General features: G+C 40.1%; 1 protein-coding gene across 3 annotated transcripts in view; it reads right to left on the bottom strand.

Moving 5' to 3' along the window:
- ctnnd2a (catenin (cadherin-associated protein), delta 2a) overlaps positions 1-21,172 on the bottom strand; it is a 474,718-nt gene that overhangs the window by 362,760 nt on the left and 90,786 nt on the right. Inside the window, exon 1 of one of the 3 annotated variants that reach the window (XM_051682875.1) lies at positions 4,182-4,309. The exons of the other annotated variants lie outside the window; for them this stretch is intronic. The gene's annotated coding sequence lies outside the window, so the exon portion shown is untranslated. Of the gene's footprint in view, positions 1-4,181; positions 4,310-21,172 lie in introns of those variants that run through there. 3 annotated transcript variants of the gene reach the window in all.

Here is a 21,172-nt window from a genome sequence, read left to right as displayed (position 1 = left end):
AGGTTCCTGAGAGGCGCCAGGAGACTGAATCCCCCCAGACCGTGCCTCATTCCCTCATGGGACCTCTCTGTAGTTCTTCAGGGTCTACAGAGAGACCCCTTTGAGCCTTTGCAGTCAGCTGTGCTTAAGGCACTCTCTTTGAAGACTGCCCTCTTGACTCCGCTCACTTCCATCAAGAGGGTAGGAGACCTGTAAGCATTCTCTGTCAGCGAAATGTGCCTGGAGTTCAGTCCGGGCTACTCTCACGTGATCCTGAGACCCTGACCGGGCTATGTGCGGTTCCCACGACCCCTTTTAAGGACCAGGTGGTGAACCTGCTGAAGGAGGAGGCAGACCCAGCCCTGTCGTTGCTGTGTCCGGTGCACACTTTACACATCTATTTGGATCGCACGCAGAGCTTTAGGATCTCTGAGCAGCTCTTTGTCTGCTTTGGTGCACAGTGGAAAGGAAGCGCTGTCTCCAAGCAGAGGATCGCCCACTGGCTCATTGACGCCATAGCTATGGCATATCATGCTCAGGACGTGCCGCCCCCAGTAGGGCTACGAGCCCATTCTACCAGGGGTGTAGCGGCTTCCTGGGCCCTGGCCATTGGTGCCTCTCTAACAAACATTTGCAGAGCAGCGGGCTGGGCAACACCCAACACCTTTGCAAGGTTCTACAACCTCCGGGTGGAACCAGTTTCATCCCAGATAGTGGCACGCAATACAAGCGGATAAGCCCGGGATAGCCTCCTCTGAGCTGAAGACATGCGCCATTAATTCCCAGTAGTGTTCACAAACTATGTTCCCTGGTTGACTTCCTCCGAGCCCTGTGGCAGTCGAGTTTTCGGAGAGACTCACTGCTGGCCCAGTACACGTGCCAACTAAGAGCCCTGTTCTGGGGTAGGTGCTCCGTATTTGGCAGTTCCATGTAAGGTAACCCCTTGCGATGTATATCTTCCACTATTTAATTTCCCTTTTGGCAAACTGCATCTTCCTTGGGTAGAGCCCCCTCTGCCACAGTCTCCATGTTTGTAGCAACTCCTCCCCCGTTGGGTAGGATCTACCATGAGACTCTCCACATGGTCGGCAAGACCATGTGACATATTTTCCACTTAAATATCCCCCCCTCTCTTTGGGCGAGGTGTGGTCTCTGCGGTGTCTTCCCCTTGGGAGGAACACCCCACGACTAGACCTGGCGGCCCAGTCGGATAATCCCCCTTGTTTTTTAGGGAGTGGAAAAAAAGAAGGGGAAAAGAGGCAACGACTGGGTTAGCCTGTCTCTATCTTTTGGGTAGTCGACTTGTCCCCAAAGGGCCGTTTGACACTCATAACTATGTTGGGGGAGGTTACGTGTTGGCCTGGTGCACTGGCTACGAGGCACACAGTGGTCTGCTCGTCACACACCGCCAGTTCACGTAACACAGTTCAGCCAGTTGCGGCATTTTGTATAGGGACCCCTAGTGTCACTACATCGACACAACGTCGAGTGAGTGACAGATAGGGAACGTCCTGGTTACTTGCGTAACCTCCGTTCCCTGATGGAGGGAACGAGACGTTGTGTCCCTCCTGCCACAACGCTGAACTACCCGCTGAAATGGCCGGACCTTGTCTCGGCTCCTCAGCATAAAACCTGAATGAGTGGTTGCATACCAGCTCCTTTTATACCCGTATGTCCGGGGAAGTGGCATGCAAATACCACTCGCCAATTTTCATTGGCCTTTTATCAAAGACCAGAGGTGTTTCGGGCTCCCAAGAGTGACCCCTAGTGTCACTACATCGACACAACGTCTCGTTCCCTCCATCAGGGAACGGAGGTTACGCAAGTAACCAGGATGATCTCTTAGATCAGTGGATCTCAGAGTGCTTTCTTTTCCCAGATCCAGATTGAAGCAAAGAGGTGACCGAGCCTTTGCCATAGCTGACCCTAAGCTCTGGAACATCCTGCCGGTCCACATCAGAACTGCTCCATCTCTATCTGTTTTTAAATCTAGGCTTACAACCTATCTATTCTCGTTGGTTTTTAATCTATCCTTTGTTTTGGTGTGTACTTTTATCTTTATTTCTTTGTTGGTATTATTGTCCACTTTATCTGCTTTTCTAATGCCTGTTTATTGTACAGCACTTTGGTCCACCTCGGTTGTTTTAAAATGTGCTTTATATTTAAAATTTGACATTGACATTGACAATTTATAGTCTTTAAAGTCCACCTTAAACTACTGTAGGAGTGGTAAGTGGTAAGTGTAGCATCTCTTTCTGTCTGGATGGTATAGGCTGTAGTTTCCAATTGGCAGTATTTGAAAATGTTGGCAGAACTTTATCCTTGTGCGACCCTGCATACAAATGCGTTGACGTTATATTTGAACTGACTTAACACAGTTCTAGAGACAACATGGCGCCGACCACAGCGGAGTTCGTCTTTAAAAGAAACGGCAACAAAACTACATCTGGTAAGAAACCAAATTGAGTTTTACATTGGAGTTAGGATGAAAATAAGATGCATTTCAAACTGTTCTGAGACCAGTGCAGACAGACAGCACACTGGAGGTTAAGTTATTCACTAAATAGGGAGGAAGGGAGCATGGGAGTATCCCATATCTCTCTATGCAGCTAAGTGCATTCAATCCAAACGTCCTATCAAAAGTTACGTTTCAGGCTGCAGATGATGTTTGGACCACTCAACGTGTTTGTCAGACTTGGGACAATGGTAATCAGTACATAGATTCAGAATTTATAATGTATAATTTTATTTTAACATTGCCAGTGATTGGATGATGCTGGCCATTATTTTGAATCAGAATTATGCTCATTTCTAAACATGAATTACCAACACTCCTGGAAATAAAAATCTGACTCTCTATTGCTTGATTTAAAATCTTAGAAATTTAACAACTTAGTTCAGCTGTCCACATATGTTGGCATCAATGTTTAGGAAAACTATTTGCTCTAGACTTTTTTGATTATTTTTAGCATGTTTATTAGTTGCTACTAGTTAGAAATCAAAAATGGAAATTGAAAATGCACACAACAGTCACACTCGGGTCTCAGTAGGTTAAAGTTAAAAAAGATCCCAAAGTGTTTTATCCCTGCAATTGCATCAGTGCCAAGAAAAAGTCTAAGGAGAGAGGATAAAATAGGAACTCAGAAACCAATCAGACGCCCCTCTGCAAGAGTTCTCGTCACCCTTACCTGTTTTAATTACAGCTAGGGAGGCAGATCAATGGGGGTCTGATCCGTAACCACATTCATATGGGGGTCGTACAATAGGAGGGTTTATTGATCCTGCTCTGAAAGCCATTTGTGGATTAAATCAGATGATGCAAACTCTTTTTCCCAGACACCAAAACAACTCTTTATCCATTTTCAATACAAAAGCACCTCTCTTCACACATCCTTAATCACGACAGACCAGCTGTCTGCCACCAAACACACCGGCAAGCCACAAACTCGCTGCAAATGTAACTCATTTCCTCTCTGTCTCACCCTATATTTTGCTTTTTCTCTCCTCCTTGTAGTTTATCTTGTAGTTTTTGCACACTTCACCCAAAAATGAAAAACTGTGTCATCATTATCTCACCCATTTGACATTCTTTCTTCAGTGGAACACAAAAGGAAATGTTAGGCAAAATGTTAGGGACTGACAGCTGCAGTCACCTTTTATTTCATTGTTTCTTTTTTTCCCCATACAATGAAAATGAATAGTGACTGAGGCTGTCATTCTGCCTAAATCTCCTTTTTGTGTTCCACAGAAGATAGAAAGTCATACAGGTTTGGGAAAAAAAAACATGAGGGTGATTAAATTATGAAAAAAAAAAAAAAAAATGGATTTCTGGATAAACTATCCCTTTAATTTGTATTAAATTGTATTAAATTTACATTGAATGACTGTGCATACATTTATCAGTACATGCATTCCCTGGGAATCAAACCCATTTCCTTGGCATTGCTGCCACCATGTTTAGCTACAGAAACATTATCTAATTAGCTTTGTTACTGATGTTCTTCATCTTACAGCGCTCTTGTCAGTTACCCCCCCAAAAGTTAAAACCACACAAAACTAACAGCTCTCCCTAAGAAAAAAAAAAAAAAAAAAAAAAAAAAAAACTAGAACCTGCAAAATAGCTCAATGCACTAATATACAGAATAATACACAAACATCAGCACAAACACACAACAATTAAAATTCAGAAACTTCAAACTTACTGTTTAAATCAGTAAAATTCCCGTCCTCCCTCCATTCTCAGCAATGAGCGAGAAAAAGAGCTTTACCTGCTCATGCACCGCACGGCAGAGGGACCAAATGCAAAGATCACTGTAACCCCAGCCTGTCGACCATCCTTCCACTTAGCTCTACCCATTAGAGAAATTCCTCAACTCATTACAGTCGCGGCCGGTCTGCCAGCCGCAGCTTCCAAGCGCCTCACACACACAAACACACATACAACTACACAAGAGGCTCAGTCAGCCACAAAGGTCTCCATAGCAACAGAGGACCCAGCACCCCCTTCGGCATTATTTATGCAATGTTTCATCGCTGAAAGACCTGCCCACCAGCCAGCCTGCCAAATCGAGCCTCCTCCCAATCACTCTTGTGTTGGCTCGCTTGCCCCTTTTCACAGGACTTTTTGTGCCTACCACCTCAAACACCGAAGGAGTGGCTGAGAATTTCGAGTGCCTTTGGGGTGAAACGCTAAATGCCTCTCTCCTCCATTCTTCCTCTCTTTCCATCTCTCCCCAGGCGCACTGAAAAGCCAGAGAACTTTCACTGTCTGTTCCACATCAGTACGAGCCTGGAAGTCTCGTAAACCCCAGATCGATTTTATCTAATGCGCTATGTCGAAATATGTTTAAATACAATGGAGACCAGAGAGGCTATATGTATTATCGGGAGAGGGGAAGGAAGCCAGGCCATTTCAGCAGCCAAAACTTCTCCATCTCTTTCTCCAGCAGTCCCAGAAATTCATTATTTATTGAAAGGACACTATTTCAGCACATACTGCTAAATGACCTGTCTGGATGCACTCAAAGTAAATGAGAGATATTTTAGAGTTGGAGTGAGACATGGTTTTGCCTTTAACTAAGCCAATCTAAACACTATAAAAGCAGAGATTTAGTAGCTGCAGCAGCAAGAGAGAGAGAGAGAGACAGAGAGATGTTGCTGACCGCCTGGTTAGTGCTCCCTCAATAGGCCTGGTCAGTGATCAAAAGCTGATTGATACCAAGGCTAGTCTAGCTGTTCGAATGCATACCAATTGTGCTATCACCTTCTCGTCTAATCAACTCCTCTCTTCTTTATGATCTCTCCATCCTTACAGATGAGGCTGAGAAGATGGGCAGGAAAGAGGGGAGGAGAAATCATTCAGTCAATCCACTGTTTAAAGTGATACTCTTTTTGCTAAAGGGTGAAACCTGAAACCACTTTATTAGTGATGAACATGATAAAGCCATGGTGTAGCCATATAGACACATACTGTAAAAAAATTACAGTTCATCAGGGAACCTAAAAAATGTGATTCATTTGTTAACATCTGAATTACAAAGTCATTCAAGTCAAAAATGTCTGAATCAACCTGATTGCATTGGTTTTCATCAACAGAAGTATTTTAAATGGTCGGATCAGGAAGAAACAGCTTCTTGAGGTAAGAATTGCAGGTTTACACTTTTTACAATGCATACTTAAAGTTAAGGCAAGTAAATACTGCAAGCCGTTTAGTGCTACAAACATTTCACACAAACGCATTTGGGTTTGTTAACTTAGTGTGGAATGTTTTTGCAGCACGCTATTTACTAGTGATGTCATAAAATAGAAATATATTTTTGAGATATTGATATATTAACATTAGCCGACATTTGAATTAGAAGCCTAATTTGTGTATTTTCCAATGGCGTAATAGCTTTGGGAAACCACAAGGGGGAGAAAGAAAATTTACTGAAGCCAGTCGCCAGTAGGAGAGGTTGCAGTCCAAACTAGGTTATGGTGGATTCCTACACACACAAAAGTTACAAAGGATTTTGTACTTCTTCAAAGTGACATTAATGAGTTTGCAGGTAAGTGTATGAAACTGGCATATACTGAACGATTAAAAACGGCAACATTTATTATGAAATGTATCTGTGTGTAGCATTGTATAAGTTTCATGCAAGCTGTCAAACCACAAAAAGACACACTTGTAACTGTATGTCTTTTTGCATGATGGTCACAATAAATCGGGTGATATTTAGTATTTTTAAATTATCAGCATCGGGCGATACATTTTCCCATTAGGCTGATTCATTTCTCAAGCTGCGAGGGCACCAAGAATCACCTGCTTGCATGTGAAGGAGCCGTCTGAGACATGAAAATGACCAATCACAGTTTGTTTTGTTGTTACGTGCCATCGTGTTACCAAAATAATAGGCCAGTGTGCAAAACATTCTCATTTAAAATTTCATGCATATCAAAGCCATGATAGACGCATATGTGCTCATCATGTTTAATGTGCTCGGGTGCTTCATTCTCTGTTTCTCTCTTCTAAAGTTCCCTGTAAGTGTTAACTGTATTGTCTAATGATATAAAGGCAAATATCAATAAGACTTCTATCATTTAATGTCTGCAAATATGCAGATATTTAGTTTAAACAGAATTAACACTTACCAGCCGAAGCATTCAAATTTGGGAACAATTATTTCCATGGTTCCTGTCTCAGTATCTTCGCCGTCCAATCACCGATTTTCTTTCTGAAAACTGCCAGATACTCATGACAATATAAGCTAAAAGCACATATGACTGGTTAAGGGGTTACTGGGCCTGAATAATAAATTTATCGTCCGCGTCATCCTCCATTTGCCTGGGCAGAGCCAGAGAGGATATCCCAGGAGATTACCTCCAGTGTTGGACTTAACTGCTTCAAATTGAAAACAGAGGCAATCTTTCGAAGACAAGTTATTTAACATGTGTTGTCAACATTGTCTATTGAAAGTCAAAACGTTTTAGTTACAAAGCATTTATTTGTAGGAGTAACGCTAGTTATTTCTGGAAAAAATGACATGACCGTCGGCGTTCATCGGACAGGCAGCTAGCCTCTATTTTTAAGCATATTTCTGTGAAACTTGCTATATAAACATTAGCTAGCAATACTATGTACATTTTTAGCTAAATATCAATAACTTTTTTGGCCAATTTTGTCGCTTGTGGAACCTTTGTAGTTACAAAGCATTTATTTGTAGGAGTAGCGCTAGCTAGTTTTTTTCTGGAAAAACTGACGTGACCGTCATCTGCGAGCCTCTTTTTATATAAACTTTTTTTTTGTTTTTTTTTTTGCAGTTTCTGTGAAACTTGCTAAATAAACATTAGCTAGTAATACTATGTACATTTTTAACTAAATATAAATAACTTTTTTGCTAATTTTGTCGCTTGTAAAAAATCTGCCTGAAGTAATGTGAGGCAGAGAGCAGACGCTGTTCAGACCTGCCTGGAAACTGTCTTGCTAGTTAGATAAGTTATCTAGCTTGTTGATTTTCCATGTAATAAAAAAAAATGGTAGATATCTTTCTATAATTTAGCAGATAGCCTTACCCATCCATCACACAGACATGATTTTAGGTTGTGTGTAGCTTCCTGTTTACAAGGAAAGTGTGAGAGGGCTGTCTGCAGTTGGACATTCAGATTAGTCTGCAAGCCTTTGGTGACTATTCAGTGTATGGATTTGTGAAGAACACACTGCTGGCTACCAATTGTTGTACTTTTTCTTCTGTTGTAGAGATGGATAGAGACTATGGCTCCCTGCTCAGCACCCTCAAGAGGAGGTGGCAGCTGACTGCTGATGAGCTTAGGTTCATAGCAGAGGAGGACATGGCTCCTGAGGGCATGAGCACACAGAAGGAAGATCTGCTGGACCAGGAACTACTGCAGGAAGACCTGGACCATGAGGAAACGGAGGATGAGATGGAACCTGATCCCCAGCCAAGACCATCAGCTGGGTATGTATGAATGTGTATGTATTGTTTGTTTCTATTTCTCATATGACTGATACTCACAGTAACACTAACACTGTTACTCTTATTATTTTGGGAATGGCTAGCCATTTTCGCACAGGTCCCAAGTCAGCTAGAAAGCGTAAACGCTTCAATGACTCTTATCCCTCGTACTCTGACATCGAATCACATGCACCAAAACCTCTCTCCCTTAAAATTGACTTAGGTAGCATGCATCAGGCTGTGCGGTCAACCTCCAATATGAGGTTGTGAGAAATTGACTTTTTCATGCTGTTTTTTACTCTGGCTGTAATTGCTGTGATATGCAGCTTTACAAACCGTACTGGGTGGGAGCTCGTCCTAAACTCTCCGTCATATTCCAGCCACCAAGGAGCTTGGATGGAGGTGACCCCCGATTAATTTTACAAATTTCTTGGGTTGCTCATTTAAATGGGGTTTTCATTTCTCTCTGATTCCCATCATCATAGGGAACCAAGTCACTTCAGGGCTTGTGGGCGAGGGGATTTATGTCGCGTGACCGCTACAAGGCTCTTTTAGCAGCTCTACATGTTGTAGACCCTACCACAGAGGATAATCAGGATCGCCTTAGGAAGTTGCGTTATCTTATTGACCACCTCAAACCACCAACAGCTCTTTCAGCCTAACCAAAATCTCGCAATAGATGAACGTATGGTCAAGTCTAAATCTCGGTCAGATTTAAACAATACATGAAGGGCAAGCCTACTCGGTGGAGTTTTAAATTATGGGTAATTGCAACATCAGACTCAGGGTATACTCTCGACTTTAATGTTTACACAGGTAGTAATGATGGGCGTGTCACTGACTTGGCCACCAAAGTAGTTGAATCGTTACTGCAGCCATTCAAAGACCAGGGTCACAATGTTTGGTTTGACAACTTTTATACGTCCCCAGCTCTTATGGTTAAGTTGTTAGAAATGGGAACTAATGCCTGTGGGACATGCAGGGTGAATCGTAAACTGTTTCCTGCAGAATTTATAGACATCAAAAGATGGGAACGCAAGACCCCAAGGGGATATGAGGTGGTGTAGGATTGAGGGGAATATATTTGTAATTCAATGGAAGGACACACATGCAGTTACATGCCTCTCCAATTTCCACAATGCGAATGGCTCAACCGAAATTACTAGGTTTGTAAATAATGATGGCGACTGGTCAAAAGAAGTAGCCCTCCAACCCACTGTCATCAGCGATTATAACAAAAACATGGGTGGTGTTGATAGGTCAGACCAAATGATAAAATCTTACGACATCCTACAAAAAACTCAGAAGTGGTGGAAGACACTCTTTTACACTTCATAGACACTGCCGTCGTCAATAGTTTCATATTGTTTAAGGAATGGCAACACATTCATGCAGCACCAGGGGATGAGCGTAGACCGGTGAACTTAACCCAGATAGATTTCAGAGAAAACCTGGCTCATCAGCTGGGAGGTATCGATATTCACGCAAGTTTCCCTTTGCATAAAATAAAGCCTGTAGTCCCTCCTTCGTCATCACTCCACACAGCCCATGTCCCTAAATTTGAAGAGTCCTCTAAGAGATGTTGGCTATGCTATCAGAAAAGTAGGACTGAAAATAAAACTGAAGTAGCTTGTTGTGTGCCAGAATGTAATGGCAAAAGACTTTGCTTGGTTTGCGATAGGAACTGTTTTTAGTCTTGACACTCAGCTGAGTGTGACCAGTTTCGTGAAGAGGCCTAGGTTGGGCTGTGTTTACTGGTGTTGTTGTCCTCCCCACTCCTCTTTTCTCCCTCTCTTCTCTCCACAGGTATTGCAGTTGTTGAGTATTTATGAATTTATATATATTCTGTTCCTGCACTCTTTATTAAAAATGTATTTACTGTAGATAGTTCGAAAGTTTGATTTTGTATGTTTTGCTGTGTAATTCATGTGTAATTCTAATGTTCAAATTAAATAAAGTGTGTGTTTTATTGAACACATAAAATGTATATTTCAGTGTTTGTGTCCTTCAATATTCATTAATTTTTTTAATTAATTAATTATATTTATTTATCACACATTATACATTTGCACATATACAGTGAAATTCTTTTTTTCATATATCCCAGCTAAGCTGGGGTCAGAGTGCAGGGTCAGCCATGATATAGTGCCCCTGGAGCAGATAGGGTCAAGGGCCTTGCTCAAGGGCCCAACAGTGGCAACTTGGCAGTGCTGGGGCTTGAACCCCTGACCTTCTGATCAGTAACCCAGAGCCTTAGCCACTGAGCCACCACTGCCCAATATCAGATGCAATCTCAATTTATTATTACAGGTGCTCAAAAGGAGTATTTGAGGAGTGGTCACGTGAAATGTATCTTAACATTCTAAATGTTTGTTTTATTCCGTTTCCCACTAATCACTAGAATGATCATAACTTTTAAACAACAGATTATATTTCTAATCTGTCTGCTATTCTACATTGCCCACAAAATTATGTATATTTCATATACTCTAAGTTTCCCTCTAGCCTGTAATTACAATGGTTGAAAATGCAGTTGTCTGATGAAGTATGATGGCCGGAGAAGATTTTTGTAAAAAATTGCTGTGTGAAATCTTATTGATAAAGAATGATTAGCCTTAAATAATCATACATATATTTATATCATTTGAAAGCCCTAGTTCTTCTCTTTAATATGGTATATACAGTTCAGGTGTGTGATGTTATATGAATATGAATGTAATATGAATATGAATATCATATTCTGGCACAGAATGGAATTTTCGGAATTTTGGGCTCAGGCTTTAAAGGGTTAATTCACAAACCTCACGCGTTTCATTATCCGTCTCTCTCTCTGTTCCCAACAGTTCCCTGTAACTGTTACCTGTTTTGTCTAATGATAAAAAGGCTAATATCAATAAAACTTTTAGCATTTACCTTCTGCAAATATATCTCTTTTGAACAGATTTAATTCACAAAACTCATAAAACTTGCACAAATCCAGCGCTTTCTTCCTGTCGAGCGCTCATATATCTTCCTCTGAAGCGCGTATTAATAGCCTAGATCAAAACTGTGTCCCTCTGACTCATAAATGTTGCATAACGGTCAGTCCATGACACTCCAAACAGGTGATCCGGGCTATGTAAACTGGAAGCGGTCAGTAGATTGCTGCTCCTACTGGATCTGCACTACCGCATGAGGGCAACTTCAAGTTTTGTGTGAATTTTCAGTAAATATAATGCTAAATAAAAACAATATAATTTTTAACCTATTTATGTATATGTATTTTACTATTATATTAAATTGTGTGACATATCTGCATTATATTGGCCTATTGGCCACCCTGCTCTCTGGATCACAGCATCGGCCATTAAAAAAAAAACATATTGGCCAACCTCTAATAATTTTATTATTTTACAATAAGGGGGAGGGGGGAATGCACGCACATCCAACACTTCTACAACAGGTGCTGGATCAAGGCAAAAAGCATTGAAATAATACTGAAGTGGATCTGAACACTGTTTAATTATTACCATTTATTAATTTAAAAACCACAGCAACGTTGCTGAAATAGAATTGCTTTTTAAATTGCTCTTGTGTGGACCCTTTTTGTAGACAGTGATACTGTGCAGAGATGGTTTTGTTTCTGCTATTCAGCTCAGGCACACAGTACCCTGTACCATTCTCCACAGGGGAAACCACATGTATCCCCCACAGCCTGAACAATAGGTCGTGTGATCTGATGCCTGAGCAAACCCTTCCATCTCTCTCAGGTGACACTTTCAGACCAGGATGAAAACTCTGAGGTCATCTAACCTGGTGTTCAGTCAAAGACACTGTTCAAGACTTCACTAAAGTAGGAGTGTGTTGCTCTTGTCAACCAACTTCAATGCAAGCACACTTTGAGTAATGTCAGGACACCGGTTAAGGCAGAGGGGTCAAAGGTAGTTCCAGGTGTTACTTAGCATTCCAAACATGAAGCTAAGTGTTGGAATTTAATGGAATGTTCTATTGAATCAGTATTAATGTATTATATCTAATCATGCAGTGAAGACTATTCCAATAATTTAAGTAGTTTTATTTTTTATATAATTACTTTTGTATTGTATTTATTGTATATTGTATTTTACTTTATGAATGTTTATTTGAAAGCTTGACACTATTGTTATATACCTTAAGACTTGCTGTTTAAATAATAAATGCATCTTTGATCTATTGTTTGTAATGTGTTTCTTTGTTAACAGTCAGTTGATTAATGACTTCAATAATTACTCAACTGAGAAATATCTGAAGGCTACATGATATTACACATGCTCACAACCACTCTGATGAAGTTTACAGTAGCTGTTGTGAAGATGTCAAGTCAGCATCTAATCTGCATCCAATCTCATCCAGGGTTATACAGCACCTTTGTCATGGCAAATATGGGCCTTTCATTAGATTAAGGTATGTTGACCTACAGTAAGTTGAGCTCACATTCACTGCTTGAAGGTTCTTGGTGCATCTTTAGTTAGTATACTATGCAATAAGCTTTGAAGAGTTTCCATGTCACCAAAGCAGGTCTATGGGCAAAGCATGACAAACAGGTGCATTATGTAATGCAAAGAAAGAAGTTATGACTATGCTAATCTGCCACTCTGCTCCATATTATCACAGCATGTAAAGAGAGATTTGCAAAGAATATTCCTGGTTCAATACAAGTTAAGCTCAAATCGACAGAATTTGTGGCATAATGTTGATTACCACAAAAAATTATTTTGACTCGTCCCTTCATTTCTTTAAAAATAACAGGATTACAGTTAGGCACTTACAATTGAAGTGAATGGGGCCAATTTTTGGAGGGTTTAAAAGGCAGAAATGAGAAGCATATTATTTTATAAAAGGACTTTCATTAATTCTTCTATTAAAACTATTATTAGAGCTGTGAAGTTCTTTAAATTGTTATTTACCTGGATTTAAGGGTTTACGGCGTTACATCGACACAGCAATGTAGATGTAAAATTAGATATAACTTTACTCAGAAAAGTTTAGTAAGTGATTTTATCACACTAAAATCATATTAACATGCATATTGTTTATTTGTGACTATATTTTTGAAACAGTGAGTTTACAGATTGGCCCCATTCACTTCCATTGTAATTGCATCAATATAACCCAGATTTTTGCTATTTTATATTATTATTATTGCAATATTATGCAACAAATGCTGTCAATTGAGCATAACTTGTATTAAACTCTGAATATTGCTTATAATCCATTGTGATTTATCTATTTACGTCAAATTACACTTGAGAAAATTCACCGCAAGTCTAACAATAAAAGAATTTGGGGAACAAAATCTGGAAATGCTAATTAAATTCCCAGAAGTGTTTCTTACAAACTATAAAATTTAGAGGTTTCACAAAAAGACTCTGTTCCAAATTCTAGCAAACTGCCTATGGAGGCAGCATTTTAAGGCATTTAGAGGTAAGCAGCATGATTATGTCGCCTCAGGAGAAGGCAATCCTGAATGCATTGCCAAGAGGTCTGAGAAAAATCCATGTAAGATGGCGGACAAAGCAAGAAATGTTGATTATGAATATATAATTTGGAATTTTGTATTATATATTATTTCAAATATAATTAATTCAATACCAAAAATAGTAATAAAATAGTACATATATTTTACCCAATATTTCTGTGTTGTGTATTTTAATGGTTAGAGTATCATGGCATTCACTTGACATGCTACAGCCTAACTCTATTAAAATCAATTCTGAGTCGAGTCTCCCATGCGGGTCATGTAAAGTGCACTATTTGCATGATGCACAGAGTTGCTGCCTATGTAGATCATTTCAAATTAGCTACTTATGAGGTTCCATTTCAGTAAGGATGCTGCCTATGGAAATAGGCAGTAAGACATGTCAACTAGGTTTAGAGTTGAAGTATTTTCTATCTCCCTGTATTTATTTTAGGACTGTGCTGTTTAACTAAGGTATTCTTTACTTTTAAGTGAGCGAATTTGGGTCACATGATCGAATAATTACATATATAGAGAAAGACAGAGGAACAGGACAAAGAGAGCGAAATAGGAGGATGTTGGGGGAAAGAGAGGTAGAGGGTGCTAAAATAAAAGACTAAGAAAGAGAGTCAAGTAAGAGAAGAAGAGAAAGAGAGGCAGGCATCATCAGCATTCTGTGAAGAATGGCCCGATTAAGTCAGTTCAAAAGTACGGCCTCAGTGTGTCACGTCTGTTCTTCAGTGAATCTAAGAATAGCCAATTTACCCAAACACATACATAAACTACGCTGGGCAAACAGCCTTTGCCAGGGGAGAAAACAAACTGTGTGCTTTTTAAAGCTTTTTTTGCTCTCTCTCTCTCAAAAAGAAACTCACTTCACCTTTACAGGTAGTGTTAAGAGCAGGCAATAGATTAGTTTCACTCAGGAAAAGTATCTTCTGGAAATATCATAGGAAAGGTTTATGTTCAATGTGACAGGGTCAACATAAATTATGTCAACAGATGATTTCAGGCTTCTAATTCAGAGAAAACTTAAACAACGGCATCTCACTCATTGATTTCCTTTACTGTGTCTTGGAAATTACAAAGCATCAAAACGTTCAGTCAAGCGATTTTTGTTGCCCACCTAAATAGTTATGACATCTGTCCCACAATATTTGTAAAGAGCAACACAGTACACTGTAGATTTTGCACATTTTTTGTTTTCAAATAAGTGATGTTATTGCAATTTTGTTTAGGTCTCATTTATGTTTTAATTTTTGGGGCCTGTGTATGTAGGCCTATATTATTTTTATCAGTATTTCATCCACAACCATTCTCTCTAGTCTTGACATTGATCAACCTCTACTAATAAGTGACATATTTGTTATCTGTGTACCTCCTAGGTCCCATACATCCACTGTGGCAAAAATAGCAGCATGTTCCCAAAGTCACTTCTAAACATCCCCTTTGAAGTTACCAAAAAAAAAAAAGAGTTCATGCTCCTATGAGGCTAGACTACTGGCACAACAAAATAGCACCTTGAAATGTCAGTGACTAAATGCCAACTCATAGTTGTGCCTCTTATTCAGAACTGACCACATGAGTAACTTTTGTGTAGTCCTCTCGCTTTTTGGCTGGCTGAACTCGTTCACCCATGATTTGGTTCCATGACAAATGTAAATTCATTGATCCAAGGAGACATTTGTTTTGATGGATTGAAGCCCTCAAAAGGCAAGTTCTCAGTCTCTGTCTCGAGACATAAGCCGCGTTGCTCTACACATTCAGTAAAAAAGCAAAAGGTCAGCTGAAATGGTGGAGAAAATAATAAAACTGTCACAGGAGAAAAAAACTTTATTTCCAACACCTTTAGTCTTGTGGTGCGCTGAGCATGTGAAAATGTAAAGAATTGCACAGCAAGTGCTCTCATAAGGGTGCAGAGAGTGGCAGGTTTCGAAAGTGAGCTCGGGAAGTGATGGATATATTTGGAAGGAGATATATGATGTGCATGGCTGGGTTTTGAAAGAGGAGGGTTCAAAAAGTCAGTCCTTGACAAAACACCTTCTTATGTGAAGGAAAGATAGATGGAGGTAAAGTGGCTCTTTCATTCGGCATGCACATTGCAAAAGACTTCTTGGAAGCAAACAACAGTTTCAGTTGTATGATGTGGGTCTTGATGGGCAATTGGATGCCTGCTGTTGTCATAAGAGTTTAACCACTGCTTTTGAAAGGAAAGCAAAGATATAATCATTATCTCAGCACCTTAACACATTAAGGTGAGCCTGGGGAAACGTGTGATTCCAGGATTGAAAATGGTAGAACTACGTTATCATGCTATGATATTTGCTCCACCATTAAAACCCACCATGGAGTGGTCCATGGGGATCTGGGTTCGAATCTGGCCTGAGTCATTTCCCAATCCCATTACCCCCTTTCTCACCCCAACTTTACTTGTATGTGTCTACTGTCCTGTAAAACCTAACCTTTATAAACCCTTGATGTTTACACATTATTCCACACCAAAAGCATTGTCAGTTATTTTCCAATGTGATAAAAACCGTGAGGTGAAAGGTTGTGCTGTGATTCTGTTTACACAATGAGAAAAACCTTCAAGCCAGGATCAAACCACTTCTAAACACACTAATTCTGACACTCCACAGGCATTATTTCATATTCATTAAAACAAGCTCTTGTCAGAATGGCAGTAGTATTAAGATATGACTTACAGAACATTAAGCAAAACCACCAAGACTTATGAAACAAATCCAGCACTGGTGTTGCCTCCAGCTCCAACTTACAGCTTTAATGCATAATGTGCTGAAGCCTGATATCCCTATTCATAAAATAAAAAGTATTTTACGAAAACTCTGTCTTAAATTCAATGGAATAGATAAAAAACCTAATGAACACATTTGCAATACTGGTTCTTCAAACCTTAACCTGTGATTACACGAGTATGTGCTATTGTTTTACAGTCTTTTCTAAATGTGTTTAGAATGTGTTAACTTCACTTGATATTAATCTATATTATAAACTTTCCCAAGATTTATTGGGTAGTGCTGCAGTGTAATTTGTTATTTCCCATGGAAATATGATTAACTGCAGATGCATAAAAAAAATGACTTTAATCAGACGAAAATATTAAAATAAATGGCCTGCTTAAGGACATAACCTTCTGGAAAATTTGAAAAATGTATTTAAGTGAGTAAAATGTGTCCTTTTCAAAGGGATATTTATTTATTTATTAATAATTTTATTTTTGCCTGAGTCCACTTATACATCACTTATACACAATATATACATTCACTGAGCACTTTATTAGGAACACCTGTACATCTACTTATTCATGCGATTATCTAATCAGCCAATCGTGTGGCAGCAGTGCAATGCATAAAATCATTCATATACGGGTCAGGAGCTTCAGTTAATGTTCACATCAACCAAAAAAATGTATCTCAGTGATTCTGAACTTGGCATGGTTATTGGTGCCAGACAGGCTGGTTTAAGTATTTCTGTAACTTAATAATCTTTCTGACTTTCCCAGGAGTATATTTCAAAAGATTAAGGACAATTCAATTTCTCATTGTATGATTCCTTCAAAATTTACAGCTTCAGATTCAATGTATAAGAATAGGTAAACACTAGCTTGAAATTTACCTACGTATAACAGCATGGCAAAAAATTACATTTGCCATGAAGATCCATTATAAAAAACACCTGACACCATCAAAATAAAATGGGTGTGATTCACTTCACAACTAAAACAAGGTCTTTATTAATAAACCTACCTCTTAACAACATCCAAAAATAGTTATTTGTCTAGTTAAATATTACGGCTGATAATGATGCACACGGAGAACTCTAATTTGGTTAGATCTATCTCAGTAGAGACTACTATGGTGCATCAGAAACTGAAGGCCCCGATAGATGAGCTCACTATTAAATCTTCAACATCAACAATGTTGTGCAGAACTAACACGAAGAACATACTCAGCTGGAGATATGATATTGGCTTCCCACTGTTCTGTCTCATTCGAGTTTCACCTAACACAATGTGTCACCATTACAAGCATGCACAATGGCATTTCTAATCAGTAGTCTGCTTAAGGCTTCTGGGGAGATCATTTGTTAGAGATATATGCACATGCAGCAACATTCTCTTCTGGTAATTGCCATTAATGGTTGCATCCAGGCAGGATTTCTCTTCGTAAAAACCCATAAACAAATGCCTCTGCAAAGTTACCATCACTCTCGAAAAAAAAAAAGTTAGCAAGGCTGTAAAGGAAGTCTTTTCTCAAAAATGCAACATGAAAATGGACACAAATGATGAGTGAAAAGTAAAATTAGACTAAGGACCTTTGGAGGTTTTGCACATTTATTTTTTTCTTAATTGCTGTTCTTAATTGATGTATATATATATATATATATAAAATATTTCTCAAAAGAACCTGTTTACACCAGAAGATAGGAGAAGTGTAATGTACCCTATACAGTATATTAAATCTAAAACTGCAGCCCAATTAAATAATGCATTGGGGTACCTTCAAGCTATTATGTGACGAGGAGGAGGGCATGGCTGGGCCGTGATGGAGTACGGCCAGTGTTGAATCAGCTGATCAGTGGGAGAGCGAGATAAGGGGTGGCCGGGGGTGCCGGTTCGAGAGAGAGAGTTGCACGCGGCCGCGCTGCACATTTGTTTATGTTGGTTTTAAGTTTACCATTAAACTTTATGTTTACTGTTCAGCCAGTTCCCACCTCCTCCTTGCCCGTCCTTTATGAGTTACAGTGGTGCCGAAACCTGGGAGGGAGGAGGGATGTGCAGTCGTGAAGTCCTTGCCGCTACCATCCGCCAGGGCAGCAGCCGCGGCCATCTGCCTGGGGACGGAGGGGTCGCTGCCGGCCACCAAGAGCCTGAGGAACCGCGGCCGTCTGCCAAGAAGGGAAGGAGCAGTTCCGTCCGCCAGGGGCTGGAGGACTCGCTGTTGTCTGCCGGGAGAGGAGTGAGCTGGCATCCGGCAGAAGGCTGTGGAGCGGTTGAGGACCAGGCGACAGCGTGTCTGGGAGGCGGCGAGCAAGTTATTCTCTCTCTCTCCTCTCTCTCTCGCTCTCTGTCGCCACTCGCCCTTTCCCTCTCCCCAAGCCTCCCCTCGTCTCTACCCCCAAGTTCACAGGAGGCGGAGTGGGCCACCGGCTGACAGAACGGCCGGAAGACCAGCGTTTCACCCCAGAGATGGGGGGGAGTTAGTCAGACCGGTGGCGCCCCAGCCTGAATTGGGCAGGCGAGTAGTGTGACGAGGAGGAGGGCATGGCCGGGCCGTGATGGAGCACGGCTGGCGCTTAATTAACTGATCAGTGGGAGAGCGAAATAAGGAGCGGCCGGGGGCACCGGTTCGAGAGAGAGAGACACACGCTGCATGTTTATGTTGGTTTTAAGTTTACCATTAAACTTTATGTTTACTGTTCAGATGTTCCCGCCTCCTCCTTGCCCGTCCTTTATGTGTTATATATTATTACTTGCACTCAGAATTAGGATACTTCACAAATTCAGCCTAAGGACCTTTGGGAGAAATGCAATGTAGTTTTTTATTTTTATTTTATTTTTTTATCAGCAATGTAAAATTGCTCAAAACAATCATGACATTTCATAATAAGAGAATACCTGTAGCGTATCTGTAGCGAACTTTTTAAATCTAAAAATAAAGCACAAAATTCACACATAATAAAAGGTATTGTGGCACCTTTAAGCTATAATCACTTGTACTTACAATTAGAATAAGACCTTTGAGGCCTGAGCTGCCACAGTATTATCCTGTAGCTCCAGTCTCCAGGGAAGTTGCCAGATTTCGACTCGATAACAGAAATCTAAATGTCTTTCTTCACAGCCCTGGTGTTCACATATAGCTTTTGCGTTAACATTTCAGATTCACACTGAACAGACTTTTTCTGCCCATTACTGCAATGGGCTAGACCCAACGCTGATTCTTTCATGTGGGGGTCAAAGAGATTAGAGCGTTTGAAGCGTGCCAAGCGTGAGCTGAGGGAAAAACACTGGTTCTTATGAAACCCAGTGGCCCCAGAAAGATTGCAGTGAGAGAGAATGAGAGGGCTGCTTTGAAGCCATTTATCAGTGCCATGTGATGACACATATGGATTGTGAATGACAAATAATTGAACAATAAGCCACAGTTTAGGGCATGGTATATTTGCAGAAAGATTATATATATCCATGCAAAAACAGAAATAATAATAATAATAATAAAAACTTCTCTCAAACCTCTTATCATCCCTTGACTGAAACATCATCTCTGGGGTGATTTGAGGTGCAAAATAGGCAGAGACTGCAGTGAATACATAAATACTCATGGGAAATCCAGCGAAAGGAGTTTTTAAAAGAGTGTATATACTGTAGCTGTCTGTAATATGCAAAATGTCAGCATCTAGCTGTAGCTCTTCTCCAAAACCTAATGAGCATCCCAAAATCCTCACAATTGATTCCAAGAGAGTTTGATGTTACCTTAATGCTAAACTAATGATACAATACCAGAGACTGTGGGGGTGTCTCAATCAGCTCCCTAGTTCAGTAGTCAGGGCACCGGGTAAAGGAGTTGGCCATTTCTAGAGCTGTCTAAATCACAAAATCTTTCCAGTGCACTGAAACATTCGCTCCCTAAAAATTCCCAGAATGCACCGTAAAAACCATGGAGCATCGTTCGCAGAGATTTAGCAGAGATGGACCACTTCTATTCAAATGAATTGGAGAAATTGGATTGCCCAACGGCCAATGGATATAGAAAAGGATGTCCCTCCTTAAGGCCAATTCACACTGCCCCAAAAAACTCCAACAAACGGCAAAGAACACCAACATCCAACAGTTGTTGAGTTTTGTTGGATCAATGTGTTCACCCTGTTGGCATTTGTTGGTGTCTGTTTTCACCTATTCAACATGTTCAATCTGCATTTGTCAGTCCATGGAATGTTTGAGCAGTCTGGTATGATTTTCCAACAAACTCTTGACGTAATCTGATTTCAGCACGAACCATTGGCATAATAATGAGGTACATGTCCCTGTCAACTGAACGCACGCAGCCACAACTGCATTGGTAGATCAGGAAAAACAAAGTTAATCACCATTAATAACATTTTTGTAGCAAACTTGTTCAAGTTTTCCCTTCCCTCCTAAATAAAAGAAAACAAAATGATATGTTAGTGTTGGGTTCAGCAGTTTGTGTGGATTACACTCGTGAGGGAATATGTACAAATAGGCAAGACGCGAAGTCTGCATCTCAGACAGACATTTGTGCCGAAGCGCTCTTTAATAGATTTGTACTGAAGCAGTCTTCTCACACCTGTGAAGTTTCTTTATTCTTCAAACGGCATCTAATCACACAGAATATGCTAACAACGAACTCACTGCAGATCTGCAATAATTACAAATATTAACTTTCCCCACATTTTATGTACATAATCTCATGTGCAAAATATTTTTTCCTCGACGGAACTTTCAGAATGAATAAGTTCCCAGCCTATACAAAACGTTTTTACAACGTAGGAGTGTTTACTGGGCTATAGCCCGCTAAACATGTTTAATCAATAATATTATTAGTGCAGAATTTTCATATATTAAATTGTGCATGTTTTGGCTTCATCCGCAGCCTCTTCCTTGTCAATCATATTTTTTAAAGGCGAACAACAACACAAGTTTGCTGGTGTTTGTTGGATCAGCGTGAACACAGCAGTTATGTTTCTCAACATTCTAAATACAACAGCCAACTTTAGAATGTTT

The sequence above is a fragment of the Myxocyprinus asiaticus genome, chromosome 41 (assembly GCF_019703515.2).
Source record: "Myxocyprinus asiaticus isolate MX2 ecotype Aquarium Trade chromosome 41, UBuf_Myxa_2, whole genome shotgun sequence".
Taxonomy (NCBI): domain Eukaryota; kingdom Metazoa; phylum Chordata; class Actinopteri; order Cypriniformes; family Catostomidae; genus Myxocyprinus; species Myxocyprinus asiaticus.
The sequence above is the reverse complement of the archived record's forward strand: the minus strand, read 5'-3'. Positions and strand labels throughout refer to the sequence as shown.